This window comes from Panthera onca, chromosome D2 (assembly GCF_046562875.1).
Source record: "Panthera onca isolate mPanOnc1 chromosome D2, mPanOnc1 haplotype 2, whole genome shotgun sequence".
NCBI lineage: Eukaryota > Metazoa > Chordata > Mammalia > Carnivora > Felidae > Panthera > Panthera onca.
Window position 1 is genome coordinate 81,953,523 of NC_138349.1, and position 25,408 is coordinate 81,978,930.

The 25,408-nt window shown below is 52.4% G+C and overlaps 1 protein-coding gene and 1 long non-coding RNA gene across 2 annotated transcripts in view; one reads left to right on the plus strand and one right to left on the minus strand.

The window, feature by feature from the left end:
• SGMS1 (sphingomyelin synthase 1) overlaps positions 1-25,408 on the plus strand; it is a 283,588-nt gene that overhangs the window by 46,124 nt on the left and 212,056 nt on the right. The window lies entirely within an intron of this gene.
• Positions 22,435-23,803, minus strand: LOC132677460 (uncharacterized). Its single transcript, XR_009609300.3, has 3 exons — positions 23,628-23,803; positions 22,915-23,114; positions 22,435-22,549 (listed from the first exon to the last, which is right to left on the minus strand). It is a non-coding gene; the product is annotated as an uncharacterized LOC132677460 (long non-coding RNA).

Sequence of the window (25,408 nt, forward strand, 5' to 3'; positions counted from 1 at the left end):
GCAGGGAGGGGCTCTCAGGAGAGCTTTCTGGAGAGTTCTGTGAGCATTCAGCACTCTGGGCTGCGTTCCACATTAATGATGGAGACAGGCACTGTGTTTCCCTGACATCCATAGTAAGAGAAGAGGGGGATGAGGAGAGGATAGGGCAAGAGAGTGTCCAGAACGTGGAGAAGACATCCACAACGTGTTTCTATTCTGTTCAGAAAGTCCGGGGTGCCCGGGTGGCTCGGTCGGTGAAGCAGCCAGCTCTTGGTTTCGGCCCAGGTCTGATCCCACGGTTCCTGAGATTGAGCCCCTAGTCGTGCTCCTCACTGAGCGTGGAGCCTGCTTAGGATTCTCTCTCTCCCTCTCAGAAAAAATAAAAATAAAAAAAAAATAATAACAAACAAGTGGGCATCTCTCTGCAGTACTGTGTTTCCTTCTAATTTTAGCAAGGTCGTAGTCTTGGGTTTGACAATGGAACCTGCTCATATATATACCTATCTGTACATACGTACGCCTATATATGTAAATATATATGTATATATTTTTGCCCCCCCCCCCCCCCCCCCCCCGCAAACCCAGTTTGCAGAGCAGACGACTGTGATGTTCTGAGAGTCCCTTCTGTCACCTCTCGCCACCCACCCCCTTTTCGGCCTTTAGAGTGCTGCGCAGCACGCTTGAATCCGGTGAATTCTGTCATTTTATGGGGAGGGGGCTGTGCATCTTGGCCTTTGTGATCTGCAAATGAGAACATTGGGGTGCAGGCGGGGGGAAGGGGCTCGCCCCTCCACCACCCCTCCTTCATCCGCTGGAGGAGGCTGCACAGACTTTGACTCCTGGGCTACTTGGGAACGCCATACGATGCGGTATCTAGAATCCTCGTTCGCGCATCTCGTCCCGCGGTGGGAGCTCCAGGAGCCGCCGTGTTTAGACGGGACGAAGGGCTGTGAGCCTTGGAAGAGGTGGCCTTCGCCCGCGCTCCTGGATTTGCACCGCGTAGCACGCTCAGCCGGCCGGCCGGTCTCTGCTGTGGTCCTGTTTCTAGTTGAAGAGCTGGCCGGCCGGCCCTTGCTCAGAACCTCTGCCAGATGCACGGTGGTGGCATTTTCTCCCTCACTCTCCTGTGTGGCCGCTCAGTTGTTGTCAGCCCCACCTTCCGTGGGCGGTGCGAAAGAGCCTGGACAGACCGGGGTATAGATCCCGGCTTCTTGGTGTGACCACGCGGAAGTTAGCTAGCCTTGTCCGTACATCGGAGACGTTGTTTGCTCCAGGGCTGTTTCAGGGATTAAGTGAGATTATACATACATATAGGTACATGTGTTTATATGTGAGTTTTGTAGATGTTTTTGTTTCTGCTACGTATGTGCACAGGTACATGAGCCCCGTGTATATATTGTGCTCAGCACAGTACCTGGCACGTATAGGATACACAGCAGACGTCATCGCACTGCTATATACATTGTTAGGCTCCCGTTCTACTCTGGCCCTGAGACGTGCAGGGCTCGCGCTCTGGCACGTGTGCTGGGCTTGTTCAGTGCCCCCCGTGGACTACCCTCCTGGATGCACCAGCGCTTGCTGAAGAGAAGTGGAGAAGATACTGGGGGCATCGATTCTAGTTTGCTTTTCTTAGTTCTTATTCTTCAGACTCTTAACCCTTTGCTGTGACGCTCCCTTAAAATCTTGACTGTTAAAAGGGACATTTACCTGGGGCGGGGAATGTGCCCACTGGCAAAACGACCCCCGTAAAGCTGTGTTTCTTTATCTCTTTACCTTTTCAGGTTTACTTTTCTCTCTGTAGGCCCTGAGAGAGAAAGGATTTGTTTATGAAACAAATGGAATTTACGAGGCAGCCATTGGTGGTTCCACTTTTGGTCAGTAATTTGATCAAAGTCTTGACCAGCAAGAGATAAGTGATGTTTGCAGTTGGACTTGATAAAATTCTGGCCAGAGGCAAAGACTGTTTTGTCCCCGAGCTTGTCTGGAAGGATCGAGGGCAGGAGCAGTTACTCCTACCTTTACTGACGTGGCACAGAACCGAGGGGCCCCCAGTACAAATGTTATTGGGACCCTAATGGGGAACTGTGGGTGCCGAGCGGTGGTGCATGGGCCTTGAGGGTTTCTCTCGTTTCACTCACTGGGCCTTCATTTTCACTTTTAAAAAGAATTTCATGTGTAATGCAGCGGCATTAGCTATACTTAAGGGTCCAGATTATGTTGAGTGTTTTCTGGATTATTAAAATAATAAATTCAGAAGAGTTGAAGTCCAAAGGCACGCCCATTTCCTTCTAATCCCTAACACTGTACCTGGGGTTCATAACAGATTGACTACAATCACTCTGTGATTTTCTGTGACTGAACTCTGGTTCTATTTTTTTGTTTTCTTTTTAAGTTCATTTATTTAGAGAGAGATAGGGAGAGCAGGGGAGGGGCACAGAGAGAGGGAGAGAGGGAATCCCAGGCAGGCTCCGTGCTGACACAGCAGAGCCCAGTGCGGGGCTCGAACTCATGAGCCATGAGATTCTGTCCTGAACCAAAGCCAAGAGTCAGACGCTTAACCGACTGAGCCACCCAGGTGCCCGAGATGCTTCTTAAGTGACTTTTTCTGCCAGTGAGAAAGGCTGGTTCAAACAATAAAGACCGTGAAGCGGTCCCTGACCTTCCTTCTGGGAAGGGGAGCCCGGGAATTCTAGAACAGTTTTCCGGTTTTCATGGCATCTGTTCCCTGGAGGCCCACAGTGTGCAGTGCCTCGTCAGTTTCGTAAAAACTGCCTTGAGAAACGTAGCCCTCAATTCCTAGGGCAGCCGTGGACAAGGTCGCTGAGTGGGGCGCATGGGGCGCCATCTTGGGCCTAGTCCCAGGCCCCACTAGCAGCCCGCTGTGTGGGCACAGGCCGGCCTCGTCCAGGAGGCCCAGCCGCCACAGCGGCGGCCTCAGCGCTGACCCCGGGCCCTCTCGACTCCAGAGTCCATGCTGTTAACCGGTACGTTTTATCGCCTCCCAGCCAGAAATGAGCCAGCTTTTCTGCCCCAAGATCTCTGCTCCTTGTGAGGTCATGTGCCCCCGTGTCCCCGCATCCTCACTGTTCATCTCCACCCCCCCCCCCAACACCCAAACTTCGCATTCATGTCACTGCTACCCCCGCAGGCGCCCCAGGCTGCGAGCACTTCCTTGTTCCTGGCAAAGAAATCCCCCCCCTCAGCGCCTGGTAGATTACTCTCCCCTGTTCCCGGAGGAACACTCACAGTCCCACTGTGTGCTGAGGGTTGTTCAGGAAAGGGGCAGGAAGCTGAGGCTAGGAGTTCTGAGCGCGATGGGCGTGACGAGGCTGGCGGTGTGGCCTGGAGGGGGCCCAGTGGCTGGAGGCCCCGGGGTGGACAGCAGGGGGTCCTGGCGGCTCCCCCTGGCTCACACACACGGTCATTCTGCCCTCCGGTGTATTTGTTTCTTCCCTCATTGCTTTCTTCATTCACGCATCGTCCACGCTCGTGAGCAGCGTTATTTTCAAGCTCCTTTTGGGGCTGTGTAAGCCCCCAAAGTGTGAGGGCTTTCATCTGCTTCCTTTTAGTGGGAGGAAAAGGAAGTGTGGAAGAAATAGAAATACGTACATACCGCTGCTTAAAAATACTGGTACTTAAAAGTACCAGATGCTTTTTGCTCAGAAAATGAAGATGCTTGAGGTGTTCTAGAAATGTGATGGTCAAGGCAAAAGCGTTTGAAAGCTCTTGCCTGCTGTTCTCAGAGTGAACTGGACACACGTTCCCAGCCCCTTCCGCACACCCGAGAGGTGGGGCGTGAAGAAATGATGCCATTTCATCATTTCCTGGAAGGCAGACATTACGTGCAAAACGTAATGACGAAATAAGAGATACAGTAGTTTAGAAATTTAATGTTTCTGGAAAGTCTAACGTTCGGGGAATGTTTGAACCGGGAAAAGAGGTCTTCTCCCTTTTTTCCCCTATGGAAAAAGGAAACTGTGAAACTTTTGAAAAAAGTGTTTGTTTTTTTAAAGCCCACTTTATGATGCATCTGAAACGAGAAGCCCAGATTGGAGTGCCTTGGGGGGTCAGGCAGGTGACAAATGGGCGAAGCAGGTTGGATATTAAATAAAAGCAGAGCCTGGGCCCTCTGACCCAGCGGAAGGCCGCGTGTCCCTTAGAGCAGGAGCAGATTCTGCCGGAGTCCACTCTGCGTTGCCATATGGTGGCCCCTGTGTGGGGTGGGAGCCAGATCTCACATCTTCATAGAAATCCGGAGTTTTGAGTAACCGACGGAAAGCCTTAAATGACACCAGCACCCTGTGGGCCAAGCAGACCCCGTCTGTGGTTGCCTCTGGCCTGCAGACCATCTGCCTGCACCTATGTGTGTGTGTGTGTGTGTGTGTGTGTGTGTGTGTGTGTGTGTGTGTGTGTTAGCAGAATATACTGTGTAGAACCCAGAGTACTCTCCTGGGTGTTGTGCATTTAAAAATGAAGTTTTCAGGGGGCACCTGGGTGGCTCAGTTGGTTGAGCATCTGACTCTTGGTTTCGGTTCAGGTCACGATCTCGCGTTTTGTGGGGTCGAGCCCCACGTCCGGCTCTGTGTTGACAGCGTGGGACCTGCTGTCTCTCTCTGCCCCTTCCTCCCTCGAAAGGAAGAAATAAACTTTAACAAAAAACAGATCACAATAAAGGTTTCAAGCATGGATCACAAGTGCATCAGGTGGATTTGAATTGTGCTGCCCGCGTTTGTAATGATTTCGGCTGCAGGTGCGCCGCCGTGTGCCCTGTGCACAGCAGACCTTTAACAAGGATTTGTTCGCTGCACGGAACGCGAAGGAGTTTAATAATCCACAGTCCTCTGGTTCCCGTGAATCCCAGAGAAATCGGAGAACAGGATAACACGAAGGAAATCGATCTGTGTTCTGGATGTGATAGAGCGAGCGTGTGTTTTCAGAAACGAAGGCGCCGTCACAGAGGTTAGGGTAAAAGCCGCGGAGGCACACACACGGTCAATCTCAGCTTTTGCCGTGTCAGTCTGAGCTCGGTCTCGTTTCCTGAGCGGTCGCTTCTCCGATTTCGCTTCTTTTGATGTTTATTAGCTTCTTACTTTTGTCTTCCTCTTGCACGTCTGAAAGCCAAAGGTTGTCAGAACTTCCCAGCCTCGGTCCACGTAGATAAGAACATCCAGCCGTTGTCAAAGGAGCTGGGTCGTCGGAACCGTAGCAAATGCCATGTGGTGGGGCGAGCAAGCCACTGCCATGCCGTAGACGCCCTGGTCGGGATGCACCTGCTGGTGCCAGCCAGGCCCTGGATGTAGTTCCCCCCGTGCCCCTCGGCGATGTTCTTCTCCGTCCCTGTCCCTCTGTGCCACTCGCTCCGGACTCAGAGTGCCGGGTGGGGGCATCTGAGTGTGCCCACATTGCTTCCTCCGGCTCCCGGGCCACCGGTGCTCAGCCCAGCCGTGGGGGAGGACACTGGAACACGGAGACGAGGTGCGGGACACCGCTGTGGGTCAACTCACGCATCCCGCCCTGAGGAAGAAGACGCTCGCCGCAGCTAGCCGGAGGCCCGGGAGCCACATGGCACGCCATTCCTGGGATGTGGCTCCTGTGGCAGAACGAGACGTTCCCAGACATGGGGTTCCTCACTCGGGTCATGGTAGAGTTGAGATTTTAACCTGTTTATGCCTGACTCACAACGCACGCCCTTAACCCCTTCTTATCCAGACACGTCTTTCGCGTAACCTCACTGGCAGCATGCGGGGATCCGTTCCCCGAATCCAGCCCGAAGTGTGTGGCTTCCTTCTCAGTTCCAAGCAGACGTGGTGGAAGGCAGCACGTGGCACTGCCCTGTGGCAGGTGACACTGTGATCTGTTTTGCTGTAGCAGGATTCCTCAGTGTCCTCGAAGGTGGTTTCAGATACATAGGGAGTTAAAAAAATTGTTTTTAAGAATGTTTATTTTTGAGAGAGACAGAGCATGAGTGGGGAAGGGGCAGAGAGAGGGGAGACGCAGAATCGGAAGCAGGCGCTGGGTTCCCAGCTGTCAGCACAGAGCCCAACGCGGGGTTCGAACCCACTGACTATGAGATCATGACCTGAGCCGAAGCCGGATGCTTAACCGACTGAACCGCGTGTATGGGTTTTATACAAGCGTCTTCCTCTGGTGTAGTTTTTAGAAAATGAGTTTTGTTTTTGTGCACTTAGCACCTACCTCTGCATGTCTGCTGTGTGCCAGACATTGTCCTAAGCCTTGGGGATACTGAGTTGAGTAACAGTTTCTGCCCTTCGGTGCTTGTTTTGGAGAGCAGAAAAGGGTAGGCGACAGTATATGAGCACCTTGCTCGTTTGCTAGAAAGCTGGCAGAAAGGTAACTGTAAAGGGCAAAAACCGTTGCAAGTCTGTCTAGGAAGAGAAGAAAATGGCTTATGCTAACCCCTTCCCACGCCCGTCATGAGCGAGGTGCCAGGGGGTGGGCGGAAGGTGCAGCTGGCCGGGGACAGGAGGGGGGCGCCCGCGGGAAAGGGCACTCAGGGCCAGGCCTATGTGTAGGAGCCTGTTTTAGTGATCTGCTTATCTGTGCTCGTTCGCTGCCACTTTATGGCATTTTTGCAAGGAGTAGAACCTTCTTTTATCATAATCCGTTAACTGCACATGATTCCCGGTCCCCGGTGTGCTCTTGTTCATTAAGTGGCGTCCTGGCCAGCACTGCATTCGACTTGCAGGATGTTGAGAGCCCTGCAGAGCAGTGACTCTTCCTGGGTGTGTGGCCGCCCCGGGGGATCATCGCGAGGTTCTGATGGTGCCACGTTCTGGTCGGCCCAGTGGCTGTCAGGGATGTGAGGCCCCAACAGTAAAAGCTAGGGCACTGGGCTTGCCGTAAAGTCAGACTCAGACTTCTAGAAAAACGGAACGGTTTCATTAAAGTATGCCAAGCAAAAATCCACCATCACCAGGTAAATACAGGTCACCACCACCCAGGGTAAGCAGTAGACATTTTCCAGCCCTCTAGAGGCACTTGTGCCCTTCTCACCTTTGACCCTCTCCCTTCCCCCCAAAAGTGAGCACAGCCCCGACTCACACACTGGTCATTTCTTTGTCGTGTATATTTTCTGTCCCCACCCACCCCCCGGCCCTGCCTTGTGGGTCTCTATCTGCGTCCCGTTTCCTGGATCAGGAAAGCCAGCGTTCTGACGTGCTCTCCCGGCTGCTGTAAACGTATGTGACCGGAACAGGAATGTGTATGGGTGCAAGGGGCTTGCGTCCTGCTCTTTGATGTCCAGTTGGACCAAAGGTTATTGCACTTGGCCTGAGGCTTGGGGTCTCACAGGGCTCTGGGTGGCACCTGCTTGTCTTCCAGGAGGGCCCCTTGGCCTCCTGTGGTCCTCTCCCGGCAGGTGCAGTGTCGGGGCTGGCCCGGGAGCCCTGGGAGCCGGCCTCAGTGCTGCCTGTGGCACCTGTCAGCACCTCTGTGCCGGATCGTACCTGAGAGTAATCGGAAACCTTGCGCCTGCGGGTCCTGGTAACCGAAACCCCAGTAACTGTGGGCCTGATTGCATAGGAGGCCAGGTCCGTAAAAAGAGCCTCTCACGCAAGAGGATTGAAGTTGGTTTTCAGTGTCACGGTGTTTTGTAGAAGTTCATTTCTGCTATGGTGTAGAACCTTGTTTCACCGAATTAGGGGCTCATTTCAGTGGCCACCGGCCTGCCCGGCCTTCCTGCAGGTGCGGCGTGGGCACATGGCTGGACAGGGATGGAGAACGAGGGGTTCAGGTGCAGTGATGATCAGGGGCCCCACCTGCCCCGCGGGATTGCCACCCTGATGCCAGGAGGGACTGGCTGAAGCTGCCGAGGCTTCCTGGGCACAGGGAGAGCTGGAGCCCCCCTAACACGGGCCTTGGCAGTGACTGGTGAGAGCAGGGAGGTCTGTTCTGAGGGTGGAGCGCTGGGAATCGCGGATGGACGCACAAGGAAGGGGGCGGAGAAGTCCCCCCCCCCCCCCCCCCCCCCGCCATCTCCTAGGCAATATGGAGACCTCATTTAGGCTGTGATTTTGCTCTTGCAGCCTGTGCGCCCTGTGTTTGTCAGGCATGGTCTGCAGCCACCTGTGCAGACAAGAGGGGGAGGGGGAGGGGCCGTGGTGGGACGTGTGTGCACATGTGCAAGCAGGTGTGTATGTAGGTGATGGTGTTTATCAGAAACCTAGCTTCCTGAGCCTCATACCAGACCCACTGAACCGTCACCTAGGGGTGCAGAGGCCAGAAATCTGCATTTTAATGAGACGGCTCAAGTTTGTGCACAGCCGGGTCCTAGAATCTCTGATCTAGAAAGTGGTCATTTCATGCAGGCATTCGGGCAAGGGTAGTTGGATTGGGGAGAGACTGGGACTTTGAAAGAAGAGAGCACGGGCCTCAGACTTGTTGCTCCGAAAAAAGAAATGCACGTGAACTAGGGTGTTTTTCACACCCCCTGTGCAAGAGTCTCAGATTTTAACTCGTCTTTTCGGGGAAATGTTCTGCCCCCAGATGAAGATGTGCTCCCTGGTGGCTCCGTGCAGGCTCTCTCTCCTGGTTCTGTCTGGATCCTCCGTGGTGGGGGAGGGTCCGTCAGACGTTAGTGGAGACCAGCTAGGGTGCCAGAAACCGGTTGTGGACATATTTCCAGTCTCAGTTTTTCCAGAAGCAAAACCTGTCTCTGTCTTGCATCCATCCATCCACCTTTCAGTTCCTCCAATGACTTAGCTCTTCCTACATCGGCCGAGAGTGGGATGGTCAAGAAGCACTTGAAACGCCACGTGTATTTTTCATTCATTTTAGGTTGACCTTTTTTTTCTTATTAAAGGCCGTGATTTCGCCCGGGTGGCTCAGTCTGTTGGGTGGCCGACTTCGGCTCAGGTCATGATCTCACGGTCCGTGGGTTTGAGCCCCGCGTCGGGCTCTGTGCTGACAGCTCAGAGCCTGGAGCCTGTTTTGGATTCTGTGTCTCCCTCTCTCTGACCCTCCCCCGTTCATGCTCTGTCTCTCTCTGTCTCAAAAATAAATAAACGTTAAAAAAAAAAAATAATAAAGGCCGTGATTTTGGTGTCCACACGAAATCTTTCAGTGTTGGGAGATCAGGGCTTTGTTATCTGTGAAGGGTACTGAGCAACGACAAAAAGCTGGCATGAATGTGACGGACGAAGCACAGCTTATTCCTAGAATTCCAGCATCGCCGAGGGTCACGCTGGAAGGAATCCCACAAACCCCGTGATCCTGCGGCGTGCTGGACCCAGCCGGCCTGTGTTGTATTCTCACTGTGCCGTTTGGTGCCGGGTGAGTGACTTCGTGCCTCGGTTTCCTCCGCTGTGCGATGGGGCCGGTGACGGGTGTGGTCGCGGGGTCACGGTGAGTCGGCATGTGTAGGATGCTTGACTGGTGCCCAGTGCCCAGCGAACACGCACCTGCCGTATCACAGGTGGAAAGGCAGACCCTGAGAGACCTCGATTTGCCTGAGGTCGTGTAACTGGTTGAAGCTTCAGAAAGCAGGCCTTTCCAGTCCTTGTTTTCTTTTATCCCTGTTGACTGGACCGGTGAACTGGTCCTTAAGACACTCTGGATTTAAAACGTTATGTCCGCCCGGTACGAGCACTGAAATGACGGATCGCTGCTTATCCTCAGTGCTGGGAGACTCTTCTGGAATCCTAAGGTGAATAACGAGACAGGAGCGGAAGGCCGTGCCCCGCAATGACCGCATCGTGTCGGAGGAGTGGAATTGCTCTGCCAAGGGTGCGGTGCTCTTAGGGTCGTCGTGGCCGGTGTGTCGCCGGGAGGCCCAGGCTGCCGGGGACGTGTGGACAGGACGTGCGGACTCCCGCTGCCGATCCCCACTCCCTGCTGGCGTGGAGACCTGGCGGCTGTGTTGCTAGGGTCAGGAAGAAAAACTGTAAGACGATGCACACACACACGTGGGCGTGACCACGTATGAATGCACGTGCTCATAACACACTGGAGGAAAGCCTGCAAGTCCCGCCGAGGAGCCGTGTTCTTGCTGGGCCCTGCTCCCTGCTTTCCTTCCTTTCTGCTTCAGCAGCTTCCCCTGTTTCGAGACGAGGTGTCAGATGCTTCTTCCTGTTTACACAGTCACTTGAAATTTCTTACAGTTTTGCATAGCAGAGAATGGATTTGCCTCAAAGATTTTCTTTGGAAGCAACGTCTCCACCTCAAACTCACAACCCCGAGATCAAGAGTCACACGCTCTACCGGCTGAGCCAGCCGGGCGCCCCAGGAGAGGATGGATTTTGATTTTAGGCACGTCCCAGCGGAGTGCCGTGCACGGTTTCCATTCGTGCTCCTGTGTGCCTCGTCAGCACCCGCTCCGGGCTGTGGCGTCTACGCAGAGCTCAGTACACGAAGCCTCATTCTCCTGCTGGTGAAAATCCGTCCTGTGCTCTTTGGGCAGCTCAGCCTGGGGAGAAGACCTGCTAAAATCCCATGACAACAGACGGTGAGGACGGGGCAGCGGTCTACGCGCAGACGGTCCTGTGTGACCTTGGACGGGTTCCTTACCTTCTCTGGGCTTTAGTCTAGCACCTACCTGTCTCATAGATCTTCCACATCCAGAGCCAGGCCGAGGTATTCAGCGCTTCCTCCTTCTCTGCCACCGCCGAGGCAGCCTGGGTGTCCCTTGTCGGTGACGGCCTTTGCGTGTGGGGTGGCAGGTGTGGCAGCCCACCCAAGAGGGGGGGTGACCTCCCGGGCATTGGCGCCACAGCCCGGCTGGGTGCCTGGCGGGACCGGGCGGGCGGCGTGGGTATGGGGAGGCGGGTTTGGAGACCCATGCTGCTTGGAGGAGCAAAAGGCCATGTGTGGCGACTAAAACAGGATGTGGGGTCTTTGTCGTCCAACCCTTAGGGTTGTAGTAACAGGTCCTTGGCGTGTGGTGTTCGTCCCGCGGCGTGTTTTCCCGCCTCCCTCGGCACCGCGGTCTCTTTCCGGCCAGAATTCTCTTCTCCAGGTGCTGCCTGAAGGGAGCGGCGGGGGGCAGTGAGAGTGTCTCACCAATATGTACTTACGCCAAAGCAGTGACTGTTGTAGGTCCAAGTCCTTAGAATTTCATGTGCCTGAATGGTGACAGATTCCAGTTCTCCAATTAGTCAGGAGAAGATGCCAGAAGACATTTTCCATCATGGTGTTTGGCTCATTCCAAGTTGTTTATCTGGGCTCTTTCCGGTATGCGATGTAAGCAGCCTGGAGTCACTTGTTTATTTTTTATGAAATTGATGGAGAAGCTTTCAGCATGGGAATTCGACTTATTAGCACATGGGAGTGAAAGCTTATGTGCACCTTTTAATAAAATGTCCTTATAATTTAAAAAAGAAGCAGATAAACGGTAATAATAATGATGATGTTATTGGGAATTCATGGAACCATTAGTTCTTAAAAATTGCCAGTTTAGGCGCCTGGGTGGCTCAGTTAGTTAAGCATCTGACCTTGGCTCAGATCATGATCTCACGGTTCATGACTTCGATCCCCACGTCGGGCTCTCTGCTGTTAGTGCAAAGCCAGCTTCGGATCCTCTGTCCCCCTCACTTTGCCCCTCCCTCGCTTGTTCTCTGTCTCAAAAATGAATAAATATTAAAAAAACCTGCCCGTCATGCTCTGAAGTCCTTGGGTCCGGTTGAAGAAGCACGGGGCAGGAAACTGCGGTGGCCGCCAGTGTGGATCTGGAGCCAGAGTCTGGGTTTGAATCTGGCTCCAGCGCTTAGTAGCTGTATGACAAGTGGCTTAATTTCTCTGTGCCTCAGTTTCTTCATTTTCAAGATGGGAGGAGGTAATAACAGTACCTGTCTCTCCGCATGGCCGTGAGGATTGGATGGGTGATCCCTCAAGTTGATGGGCAGGAGTGCTGTCTGGCACTTAGTAAGTCTATGCTGATGACTTCTGTGACCTTGAAAGCCACCAACTTCCACACTCTCCCTCCCTCTGTCTTGCCCTTTGTCGGTTGCCCGTGATCGGGATGAAGTTCCCTGTGGGTTCTCTGGTGAGCACAGGCACCGATTTCCGTTATTTGTGCAGCAAATAGCCTTGGAGGATAAAGATCGCATCTCAGGAGCAATGGGCGGGCCTGCTTACTGCCTGTTAGAAAAGATTCGGGCTCCCTGAGCTCACAGAAACTCATTTCCTCTTGTAACAGTGAAATTATTTTTCTGGTTGCCTTCATTTGGTTTTGCTGTTGAATTGTTTTTGTTTTGTTTTGCTAGTTTGGATTTTAGATCAAGGTGTGATTTCTACGACATTGACATCTTTTCTTTGCGTTTCTCCGGTTAAAGGACATTTTCCTCTTCAAAATGTTCTTTTCATTAAATACTTCTACAACATTTAAATCAGGTCTAGCAAAACAGGCTAATGGATTTACTTTATCTTTCTTAAAAATTTCCAGCATTCTTGCCACTCTTTACTCATTGGTATGGATATCTTAAAAAAAAAAAAGCTTAATGAGAAATACCATGCTTCTTACTATTTACAGAGACCCATTTGTATGGAATATTCAAACACTGGGAAACACTCTGAACATTATTGGGCAGTATTTGAACAATGTTGGCATTCGGATCTTCTAGCAAGATTAACGGCACCACATAGAACGGGATTTGTTTTGAGTGTGGTCTGTATAGGTTATTCATACTGACTTTATTTGCGAGAGTGACTCGGCAGTGGCAGCAGGCAGGACTCTGAACACACATCTAGAACGTGGTGTCAGGTGCAGACGAGTCTGAGTGGTTGGACTGGGGTAGCTTCTCTCGCACACGCTCCTGGGCCAGTTCACGGAAATGTCGGTCTTCACCTTCACCTCCGCGCCTCAGCGTTTCCTACTCTTGCGTTGCACTTGCTGTTGAGTGGATTCCGTGTCGATTGCTAAGCAAGTAGGAGAATTGGAATACCTTCCTCTTATTTCTCCACTGATTTTTCTCAGGGTACTGACGATCTGTAAATTTCCCAGGAAGTTCTGGGAAGGAGGTAGGGCATAGAAGTCATTTCGCTCGCAACAAGCTCCCTGCGGTCGCTGTGGGCTGCGCAGCCCTGTGCGTCCACCTTCTCTGTTTGCAGCTGGGAGATACCCTCTGCTCACTGTACGGGGGCCACTCTGTTCCCCCTCCCTGTCCTCAGATGCACAGGCACGCGCTCCCCAGCTGCACCTGCTGTCCTCCCCGCCCAGAACACTCTTCCCCGGACATGTTGGTCCCCTCCCCTCCCCTCCCTGAGAACATGCTCACACATCCCTTTGGGAACGAGACCTTGGCTGACCCCTTCAGTAGAGCGGGCTGCGCTGGGACCGCCGGGCTGATCCTGGGGGCAGGGACCCGGTTGTGCCCCTGCTTTGTCCTCAGTGCCTGAACAGTGCCTGGTACCTATCTAACAAGGGCTCTGGAAGTATTTGTGGAGTGAGTGACTGAGACGCCTCCGGGGGTTTGGTGGGGAATGGCTGGGGGAGGGGAAGGATTGGTGACAGAGGATGAATCCAGGTGATTGCTGTGGTCTCTCTGAGGTTTGCTGAGAACCTAACCAAGGGCTTGGAGGCAGAAAGGGGCTCAAGAGACAGGGCGGCTAGGTTGTACTCCCGATGGATCTCACTTGAGATTGGAAGGGAAGGAGAAGGAAAGCAGTCTGGAATATTCCATGTCTAGCTTAGCAGTAGGTAGATGGTCTTCCCATTTAGCTGAGATGAAGAATACCAGAAAAAACCAAACACCTAAACATTTCTCTCATAAAGCAATTATATTAACAGAATAAGAGAACACCTTCTGTAATTTCTGTTCATCTGAAATACAGTTTCTCAAAGGCTCTAAGTGACCCTTGCTGAAATGCCGAGTTTGATTTGAGGTCAAGTTTCCTAAAATGTTTCCAAAGCTAGCCGCAGGGAGGCTTTGGCCTCTAGGGAGTTTATATCTTTAGATAGATTTTTCTGTATCTGGGAGCCAGGCCGGAGTTTCTGAAGGTCTGAATACTTAATTAGCTTTTCAGCACCTTGAGTCACTAACAGAATTCATAGTTTAAATATGAAGTTTACGGTTCTTCCTTTGCATACGTGTGTCCTTTTATAAGGATGGTCTCCGCAGCCGAGGCGTCGATCCTTTCTTCCCCTGGTGGCTGGCGTTGTCCAGGTGAGCGGCTTACTTGGGAGCCCAGGCCTGCCCTATTTCTTTCAGGCCTTGAGTCAGGAGGGTGGTGGACTTCATGAAAATCTGAGTTACCTCCACTTCCGTCCAGTATGCTGTGGGAATAGGTAGACTGTGACTGCGGAGTGAGTTCTAATTTAGTAAACTGGATGAGTTTCGAGTTCATCATTGAGTGATTCTGGATATTTGCCGACTAAAAAAACCCACAGAGTTGATAGGTGTGAGGTTCTTTACTGATTACAGTCCATCGCTTGGCTCTAAGATAATTTTATCTCCCTTCTCCCCTGCCACGTGGGAAGCTTTGCCTTTTATTTAGCTCAGCTCTTCTGGAAAGCAAACGTGGTGTGGTGCTGGTGACAGGTGCAGGGGCCGGCCCCCCGGGAGGGGCTGGCTTCTTTCCTGTGTGGCTGGAGGTGTCCAGGACCTCCCCAGACCCCGTCCGTTGAGTGACAGGGGTTGGCCGGGAGCTCTCGCATCATCTCCCAGCATTGAGATTTTGTATGCTAACTCTCCATTTGGCCACAACCCCCCCCCGCCCCAAGAAACAAAACAGCAGATCTGAATGTACTATGGGGGAAGGAGGTCTCTGACATATTGTTGAGTGAAAAAAGCAACTCGTGGAACATTTTGTGTGTCTAGAAAAAGGATACATAGAGATCTAATCTGGTAACAATCAGGGGAGGTAGAAGGGAAGGATTTCACTTCTTAATTAAGTTATACTCCTTGGAGCTAAATTTTGTGCAGTTATAGGACTTTTATCATCCCAGAAGCAAAGCAGCCAGGCGCTCAGTGGTTTTGTGATGCTCTGACTGGGCTGTGCTGGGGGGCAGCCCTGGAACCAGCTGAGGGTCCCGTCTGTCCAGGGGCTCCCGTGGCCCTGCTCCCCGTGGCCGCCACCAGCTGGGGCTGAGGGGTGGCCGTCCTCCTCAGGACGGGGCATGTACCCTCTGGGTTTTCAGACCCCCAGCTGTCACCATTTTTCTCCCATGCCCGCCGGCTTCAGTGGCATTTGGGTTTATGACCTCTATGTTAAAACTTAAAAATCATGGATGTTTTTTGTTAAAAAATCCCTAACATTAAAGTTTTCAGTAGCTTAAGCTTGCTGTTCCGAAGCAGCATCCTCAGGGAGCCCTCCGTGTGTCCCGGGGAGGTCTTTCCCCGATTGGGGCACGGGCCGGGCTGGCCGTGTGTGTTGACTGACGCGTGTGCTGGGTAACCGAGCGTGTGTCACTGCCAGGCGAGCGGCCTTCCCTCTTTCCTGCGTGTGGCCAGACGTGTGGGACTTACTTTGTGCCTTCCACAGCCCCCTGATTGGCGTGCTTTCCACTGTAACTTGTTCGCGTGACTCCTGCCTTGACGGCCCCCCGTGCCCGGGGCTGGACCGCGGGGGCTGTGGTCACTCCCACCGGCCACGCTCTGAGCTTCCTGCCGAGTCTCTGCTCTTCTGTGGAGGCTCCACGACTGGTCTCTGCCGGCCGCCTCCTGGCCTTTGCTGCCGCTTTGTCACCGCGTCTCCCAGACCGCTGTGGACTGGCGTGTAGGGGTGAGGCGGGGTGGGACGTTTGATGTTTGTGTGGACCTCACTCTGTTTTTATCCGTGCCTCACGTGACCTGGCAACTCTTGTTGTGCATCCTGCCGAAGTGAGGGAGATCTCTGTCCATCTGTCCTCTGCCCCTTACGCTGTGTTACAGGGAACCCTCACTACCTGGGACCGCCCCCACGAGTTACGGTGGCTTCCTCCACCGGATCCTTTTTCTTCTGGGTGTCTGGTGGTGTCTTTTGTGAATACTGGGCTTCATGGTTCATCCTGCTTCACCAGGATTCTAGGGAATATATAGATTCGGTTATTCAGCCACGCTTTTTATGTTTTAACATTTTTTAAATGTTTATTCATTTTTGACAGAGAGAGACAGAGCCTGAGCGGGGCAGGGGTAGAGAGACAGGGAGACACAGAATGGGAAGCAGGCTCCCGGCTCCGAGCCGTCAGCACAGAGCCCAACGCGGGGCTTGAACTCATGAACCTTGAGATTGTGACCTGAGCCGAAGTCGGACGCTTAACCGACTGAGCTACCCAGGCGCCCCGCAGCCACACCTTTCTTAAGAAACTTTTTTTTTAATGTTTGTTTATTTTTGAGAGAGACCGAGGGAGAGTGCCTGTGTGCATGTGCGTGAGCAGGGGAGGGGCAGTGGGAGAGGGAGAGAGAGAGAATCCCAAGCAGCCTCCAGGCTCTGAGCTGTCAGAGCCCGGTGCAGGGCTCGAACCCATGAACTGTGAGATCATGACCCAAGCTGAAACCAAGAGTCGGACGCCTAACCGACTGAGCCGCTCAGGTGCCCCTAAATCCTTGTATATTCTTATGTCAGCTGTACCTTTGGCTCTTTTAAACTAATGGCCAATGAAGTACGTTGTCAATAAAGGAATAAAATACTAACTTTCCTAGGGCTACCTCTGTTTTACTAGAAGCCTCTTAAAGGATGTAGGAGTCAGAGCTCTGAGTCTAGGCACCTTGTGAGCAGTGGTGACCCAGCATTTGTGATCAGACAGGTTGTACCCAAGTAGGCTGGCTGTGCGGCAGGCGGTGGGTGCTCTGGTGACCCGTGGGGAGCGGTGGTAGATGAGGGGCCAGGAGGCCGGAGACGCCCTGGGAGGACTTGCATTCATCAAGCCAAGACCTGTTGTCTCTGCTGTTTTCAGGTGCCTTGTTCTGTTGCCGTGCTGGGGCCACAGAGTGACCGTATCTGCTGCTCGGAGCATAACCAGACATTGAGAGGAAGATCAGTGAATTATTATTTAATAAGAAAATGGGCCTTTGTGGGCCTGACCGATACAGATCACCCGCACGAGAACACTGGCTTTAGGCATTTGAACGAGCGATGGGACGTGAATGCCTGACATTGGGCACGTGTCCTAGAGTCATTCCTTGTCATAACTTATCAAGTCGGATACCCAAAAGCTGTGACTCAGAGAGGCAAGCTGGAACATTTCCACCTGCCTTACCTTTGCCGAGATGATTTTCAAACGTCCTAAGCTAGAAATTGGGTTAAAGACGTGTAGTTTGTCAAACTGAGGGTGAAAGAGAGGACATTGGGCTTCCGGTGAAAGTGGATTTTTTTTTTTTTTTTTTTGGCCTCTAAATAGCAATAATAGTGGTTTTGATGTAGCGAATGCTTATTATGGGTCAGGAGCTGCACTAAGTGTTTTTTGTAATTCACAAAGCCGCTCTGTATTCCCATTTTACGGGTGAGGCAGCTGGGTCACCGTGCGGAGAAACCTTCTGGCCAAGGCCGTGTCATGAAGGTAGCGAGTGTTGGAGCCGGCATTGGAAGCCAGGGCCTTTAACCTAGGTCCACAGTCCTACCCACCGACTTGCAGTGTTTCCTTAAGCGAAGGATGAAACCTCGCTGGCGAGGCTGGTGGCGACCCAGTTGTGGGCCACGTGGAATGGGCTTCGTTTGAGGAACTGTAACGTCCACAAACAGCATCGCGCCCCCGACTGCTGTGTATTAGTCTCCCGTGGCTGCCGTAGCATGTTACCGCAAACGTGGTAGCTTAAACAACGTACCTTTGTTTTCGTTCAGTTCTAGAGGCCAGAACCCCCAAATCTGTTGTCTTGGCAGAGCTGTGCCCCCCGCCCCCCCGTGGGGGTTCCCCGAGAGAAGCTGTTGCTTGTTCGTGGTGGCTCTGCCCACATTCCGTGGCCTGTGGCTTCACTACCCCAGTCTGCCTTCTGGTCACGTTGCCTTTTCCTTAGTGTGGCATCAGAGCATCCTCTGCTTCCTCCTTGTAAGGATACCTTTGGTGTCATCATTTGGGGCCCGTCCTGGTAATTTCCCCGTCTCAAGATCTTTAACTTATTTACACCTACAAAGTCCTTTTTTTTTTTTTTGCCATTTGAGGCGGCATCCCAGATCGCAGCGATTAGGAGCTGGATAACCTTTGGGGGTGCGTTGTTCAACCCACCACAGTGACCAAGAGAGGAATTAGAACTTTCAGTCCACCTTGTAGGAATGTGCTTGATTTCAACAATTTCCTAATTGTTCCGCAGGACCCAGACGCTGAAAGTGTGGCAAAATTCCACAGCCAAACAGATTTGAGAGTTATTGTGTAAAATCTCCCTCTTCAGGAGATTCACAGTGTGCGGTGAAGGCCTGAAAATTCCGGGATGAAGATAGCTGCTTGAAGGGCTTTGATCGGGAAGGTGTCCTCTTCAGATTCGTGTGTTCCAAAGCTTCCCCTGGCACCTGTGTGGAGGATGGAGCGGGGAATACAACGACTAGGGAGGGCAGAGGCCCAGGATACAGGAGTGGAGGGAACAGAAGATGTTCTGGACTGCAGCCTAGGGTGGGGGGGGGGGGGGGGTAGGGAGCTGAAGGAGCCCGGGGTAATCTTTTAAAATAAACTTAATTTTAGAGTAGTTTCAGATTCAGACGAAGTTTGGGAAGATCGCCCAGGGAGCTCTCGCGTTCCCCGCATCCGGCTTCCACACGTAACCAGTGACCCAGCATTGACACGTGATCAGTTACTACAGCCGTGTTTCATTCACATTTCCGCAGCGCTCGCCTCACGTCCCTCTTCTGTTCCAGCAGCGCGTTCAGGAGGCCACGCCGCATTTGGTCGTCCCATAGGTCTCCTCGGGCTCCAAGGCTGTTGGCCCGTGGTCGCTTCTCGGACATTATTGGTCTTTGATGACCTTGATACTTTTGAGGAGAACTGGTCAGGTGTTTTGTAGACTGTCTCTCAGCCGGGATTCGTCTGATGATTCCCCCCTGTTGGATTGGGGTTTGGGGTTCCTGTGAGGATGACGGGGACCGCAGAAAGGAAACGCCGTGTTCGTCGTGTCCAGCATGTGACTCTCGGGGTCGATACTGACATTGCCCGCCTGGCTGAGACCGTGGCTGTTAGGTTTCTCCACCGTAAAATTACTTCTTTTTCCCTTTCCGCGTGCTACGCTGTGGAAGGAAGTCACCGCGAGGGGTAGGGAGTTTTGTTGCCCCTCCCTGAGGGCAGAGGGTCTATGTGAATTGTTTTGAATTCTTCTGCACAGATCTGTATACCCTCCCTCTTCATTCATTCAGTCCGTCAGTTACCTCAGCATGGATCCGTGGCCGTTTGAGTTACGCGTCGGGTTATAATCCAGGACCGTAGTATGTATTCTGTTTCTCACGTTGTCCCAGCTCTGGCATCGGCAGCTCTGTCGGGTGGCTCCTGTGCCCTTAGACACACTCCCATTGGCGTGTGGGTGTGCACACACGTGCACTTTAGGGCTCTTTCTGGCCGCACGAGATGCTTCGGACTCATCTTGCCTATTTCCTGGTCCAGCCCCAGAATCAGCCAGTGGCCGAAGGGGCCACGGCCAGAGTTTATTTTGAAATTTGTGGCTTACAGGGCTGTCTACGTCCCTGTCTTCCGAACTCTTATCACTTGGATAGAGACGGGGGAGGGGCAGGACCTGACAGCTGGGTGTCTGTGTAGGGGTTGGGCAGAGGTCAAAGGTCTGTGCCAGGCGCACAGTCTTAGGGTCTCTTAGGTGCCCCTTTCAGGGTGGGAGAGTGGCGGCGTGCCTGGGGCTGGGGGGGCAGTAGCGGAGTGTGGCCAGAGTGCAGGGTTGGAAAGGAAGGGTATTAGGAAATTGGGTTGGGGCCAGATGTGCTGGTGTTGAAAACCGGGCCAGCTTTGGCAGGAGGGCAGTGTAAAAAAAGCCAATAAAAGCGGTGCTTTGGGATAATTAGCGTGGCAGCCACACACAGCTCAGACAGAGGAACGGCATTTGTCGTTGCTTCCCTGGGAAAGTGCTGGAAGCGGGTGCCTGCAGGAATAGCGGGGCAAGGCAGGACCCGCGGGGACCGTCGTAGCTTGCCAGAGATTTCTGCGTGTACTAGTTTCTTCATCATGGGGGGCAGGAAACCGGAGGAATCGGTGACTAAGCAATTTGTTTGCTTACGAGCAGTGAACTTAATAAAACAAAGAAAGGTTGTCTTAAAACATCTGTGCTGCCCTGTAATTACTACCGCGGGTGGTGTCCTTGTCTCGGGGAAGAGTCAGGGTTGAATTGGCGCCCCGCCCACCGTGGGCTATCACACAGTGCAAGTGGATGGACCACGAGTGTTTAATTCAGTCCAGTCATTTCAGAATTACTTCCTGTTGAGCTGCCTGCTTGGACGCCCTTCGGTGGCAGTTGTATTTTTAAAATTCGTGGGGCCCCTGAGATGCTTCATGGCAGAGAGGAGGCGCTCGCCGAGCACGCTTGTGTGCCGAGAACGATCCTGGGAGGACGCTCTTGCTTTTTCCCTGGGGCCTGGCATTTTGAACTTGAAATTTCGTTCGCTTACACCGAGGGAGAGAAATGTAATAAGGAAAACAAAGTCCCCAAACCGGTGGTGTGACCTGAACTTTTAAACCCACTCTTCCTCCTCCTGAAACTATTTTGGACACAAACACCGGTTCCGCTACGTAGAGTCCTGTTTTGTCCTTTATCCAGCCGGCCTCCGATGTTGTGATTCGTGCATGTGGTTCCCTAGAAACCGTGAACGGGTGTCGTGTGCCTCGTGTCCACATCCGCCTTCTGTGAGAGTGAATTCACTCGGTCAACCAGAACGCCCTCCTCCGTGTGACCACGGGCACGCTCCTGTCACCCGGGAGCCTCGGGCAGGCCTGTTGCCGAACAGGGATCTCCTGCTTCGGGGTGGAAGCAACATTTCATTAAAGATTAGTTTGAAGTTATTTTTATCTGTGAAATGAGGATAAGAATACACACCTGGTGAGGTTCTTAGTGGGTGTGAGGGATAAGAAGCAAGTGCGTGTGTTCTAAGCAGGGTCTCTTGGTAGAATCTGCTTTCAAAAAGTCCCATCTCAGGGGCACCTGGGTGGCTCGGAAGGTTCAGCATCTTGCCTTTTTTTTTTTTTTTTTTAGTTTATTTATTTATTTTGGTAGCGAAAGCATGCGAGCCGCAGAGAGAAGGAGAGAGAATCCCGAACAGGCCCTGAGCTGTCAGCATAGAGCCCAACATGGGGCTCGAACCCGCGAACTGTGTGATCACGACCTGAGCCGAAGTCGGTCACTGAGCCGACTGAGCCACCCAGGCGCCACTCAGAGTCTGACTCTTGATTTCAGCTCAGGTCATGATTCCAGGGTCATAGGATCGAGCTCCATGCTCTGTGCTGAGCGTGGAGCCTGCTTAAGATTATCTCCCCCCCGTCTCTCTCTCTCTCTCTCCCTCCCTCCCCCTGCCCCCTCCACCACTCGTGTGCTCGCTCTGTCTACAAAAATAAAATAAAATAAAATAAAATAAAATAAAATAAAAATCCCATCTCAGCGGGTTTTACTGCAGTGGCTATGCCTTGTGTTTGTTGCTGTCTGGTGATTTTTTATTTTTTTAAGCGAGGAAACTTTTTCTGCAGCAGAAGCAAGAGAAAGGAGATCGTTGGGCTCCTGCCCGGCATGTAACCAGCAGAATCCCCCATCAGGGAATACACCGGCACCGCATTGTGAACTCGGTGCCTGTAGAGACCCGGAAAGAGAGGACATGTTGAGAGCACCGTGGGGGAGGGGGACACTGGGGGGGGGTCACTCTCTCTGTGCACCTGCACCGTTGGGGATTTCCAAGCGTGCCTGTGCAGAGAGGCCCCGGGAGGCCCTGTGGTGTGACTGCACTTCCTGCTAGGTCTGGGTCAATGTGTCCTACACGAGCTGCCGTGCCGTCTGCAAAGCCGGCCCCCTTTCCTTGATTGTACCCGTACTGCAAACATGCACCGGTTTCTCCCTAGAACGACGAAAGCCACCGGGGCGGGCCACACTCTGCTTCTCTTTTCCTCTTTTTCATAACTTAACGAAATTACTTACCAGGCTTGAGTTGGAGACGTAGCTAGTTTCAAGAGAATGCACACGCGAATGGCAGTAAACGGCAAGCGTTCTGTATTTCTTTTCGGGAAGGATGAAGGTGTCCCGATCCCTGGGGTTCAGGGTGTGTCTGGAAGGTGGTCCAGCACCAGCCTGGATGGACCCCGTTTACGCTGCCTGTTTTCCGCGCTCACTCCACCGTTTCGGAAGACTTGGTGCTCTAACACTGCAAGGTGGCGTTGTAGTTTATTGTGGCACGGAGGATGTATTTCACTTTCCCTTCTCCGGGCCTTCGTATTAGTCAGACCTGATACGTTGTCTGTGTGAGCTTTTCAGCGAATGCTTTTGATTTAGATTTTCCATGAAGGAAGCAACTGAACGTGAGCAGAAAGTCAGGTCAGTCGCTGCCGAAGGTCTGTCTGGCAGACGGAAGCACCCGCAGGTGCAGTGAAGAGGGCTCGCGGGCCGGCTCTCCTTCCCCAAAGCGAGACAGGGTCGCGGTGGATACGGCGGTGAGACATCTGTGCGCAGACACGTCCTGCGTGGGGCCCGGCTCCCCGGGTTTGTGACGCTGTCGGCCTGGCCTTCGGCTGCCTCCCCTGTGACATGGGGACCAGGAAAGTTACCCAGAGTCGCCACAAAGAGTCATAGGTCCCTCCGCTAAGGTTCAGGGCCCTGGCATTCCGTGACTGTGGCCTGCTGTTGTTGTCTCTGCTGTCACGTCCCTGCAAGTCACGTCCGCACACCCGTGGAGAATAAGGACCCGTGTGGCAGTGCTGGCGGGACAGGGTGTTTGGGGGTGTCCCCCCCCAGAATTGCCTTTGGAGGCCGCGTAGTTGCATTCTTTAGGTGGTTCTGTCGCTCGAGCGAACCTGAGTTTGAAGTTTTTCTTTCATTTTTGTGTTTTAACCTTAGAACGCATTTGGAATCGAGTGAAAAGAAACATTTTGGTTTAAAGACTTACTCGTGGGGGCGTCTGGTCTGGGTGGCTCGGTCTCTTAAGCCTCCGACTCTTGGTTTCCGCTCAGGTCATGATCTTGTGGTTCGTGGGATCGAGCCCCACTTTGGGCTCTGTGCTGACAGCGTGGAGCCGGCTTGGGACCCTCTCTCTCTCGCTCTCTCTCTCTCTCTTTCTGCCCCTCCCCATTCACTCTCACTCTTGCTCTAAAATAAATAAAGTTAAAAAGAAAACAACTTGTAAAGTTGACTCGCAAACATGGTCTTTGGGTCCGAGTAGCTGAGTTTTGGGTTTTATCGCTCAGCTTTTTTTGATCTTTGGCTTTGGAGCTTTGTGAGTCCCTGGTTCCCATACGCTCCCACCGAAGTGACCGCTCCGTGGTTATTCTGCCCTCCGGCCCCACCACCCACCCTGCCCGCTTCGCAAGCAAAGCCCTGGGTGCCTGGCGCTTCAAGGCCTCATTCACTCAGTGCTGGGACTGTTTTCTGCTTCACTTGCAGATTTGTTTTCTACCCTAAACTTTTGTTCTAACGGTCAGTAATCTTTTACAGCTCGACACGTAACAGGTGTGCCCACTCCCCTTGGCCTTAGGAAATCACTTGACCGCAGGCCTGCTAGAGGCCGGCTGTGCGGACACCGTGTCCCGCCCCTTCCGCCTTCTTCCCCTCCCTCGACTCCCCGTGATGTGAGAATCCGCCCCCAACGTTAGGGTCACTCACAAGCGGGTTGCTGGCCCTGCTGCCCACTCCTTTGTTTTCTCGATGAGCACACTGCGGTGGGAACATCTGAGTTTGTCTAGAAATGTTCACGGCTCCGCGCAGCGTCTTGCTGTGGTGTCCAGAACAGTTGGGCTGTTGGTTCTACTCCCCGTCCTGCCTGGGCTGTGCTCCATCAGAGGTGGATGCCTGATGTCACTTGTCAGAACTGGCTCGGGAGTGAGCCCATAGACGTCGGGGGTGTGAGGGGGGTGGGGCCGGGTCTCAAGAGTGAGGGCATGGCTCTGCTCTGGAAAGCAGGCAGGCTTGCGTGCTAAACACAGTGAAAGCCGGTTGAGTAGAGAACCCCTCTCCCCCCTCACCCCCACCCCGCCGTGTGTCTGCACCTGGCAGTACGTTATAATTACCAAAGCGCCTGCGTGAATGGTTGCTGGGGAAAAAAAAACAAAAACCCAACTAACAAGCAAAAATTGGGACTTCCTGAATAATACGTATCATTGTGATATATTGAACTTGTAAGATAATATATGGCTTTTTATATTTTGTGCAATATGTATAACATGTATGTAATATAATTTTATATGTTATACACAATTACACGTTAATGTCACATATGTAATACATTACATATAGTACATTATAATCCCTATTTTATGTAAATATAAAACATGTTGACCCTCGAACACCATAAGGGGCCCCGACTCCTTACATGGTTGAAAATCTGCATATGACTTTTGACTCCCCTGAACTTAACTCCTGCCAGCTGAATGTTGACCAGAAGACTTACGAGTAACATAAACAGTTGATTGACACATATTTTGTATATGTCATGTATTTTGTATTCATACAATACAGTGAGCTAGAGAAAAGAAATCATAAGGGAGAGAAAATGCATTTTTGGTACTGTCCTGTACTTACTGAGAATCATCCACGTATAAGTGGACATGCGTGGTTCAAAGCCACGTTCAGCGGCCAACTGTATACGGTCTCGTATGTTTTATGTATTCTGTACGTATCTTTTTTCTTGTAAACTTTCCTTTTTGGCACTCTGACTCACGTCACTCATAAATTCTCGCTCTCTTGACCTTTTGTGTTTTGTGGGCACGTAGGCATGTTTTCTGCTCCCAGCCCAGAGCGGCGATGTCAGAAAGTTCAGTTTTCCTTTTTTATCTCAGTCTCTCAGGTGTCCCATAACCCGTTAGGAAACAGATGTCTAAGAATGCACCAGCAGCAGCCCTTCAGAAAGGTCGCTTGTAAGCACAAGCGTGCGTCAGGTCTTTGTGAATTTTTAAAAGGCATCTTAAGGAGAATAATGAACACGCTTCCGGCCATTTGTAGACACACAGAGCCTGGAAGAGGCTGTTTACACACCTCTCCCGTGTGCCCTGCGAGTCTTTGAAGAGGGAAGGGCGGAAGTCGGCGGGTGTGGCTGACTGCCGTTCTCTTTCTGGAAGGCTCTGACTTGGCTGCTGAAACGTCCCAGCTGTGCCTTGAGAGTCTGATGGTGGAGGTGATGGCCGCGGGAGGATTTGCGGGTAGAGGGTGTGTGACCCGAAGCCTCTTCCACCGTTGGATGCTGGCACCTTGAGTTTTCGCTGTTAAACCCTGTGGGCAGGGAAAAACTTTCTAGAAACCGTCATTAAGGTGAAGAACTGCCAGTTTTAGTGTCTCCTTCCTAGGAGATTTGTATTTCATTGGAAAAGAAGACGTCAGCTCTAAGAATAAAAGTCCTTTTTCTAGGTGGGTAAGTCCTACAGTTTGGTTCCAGTTATGGCTTTCGGAGG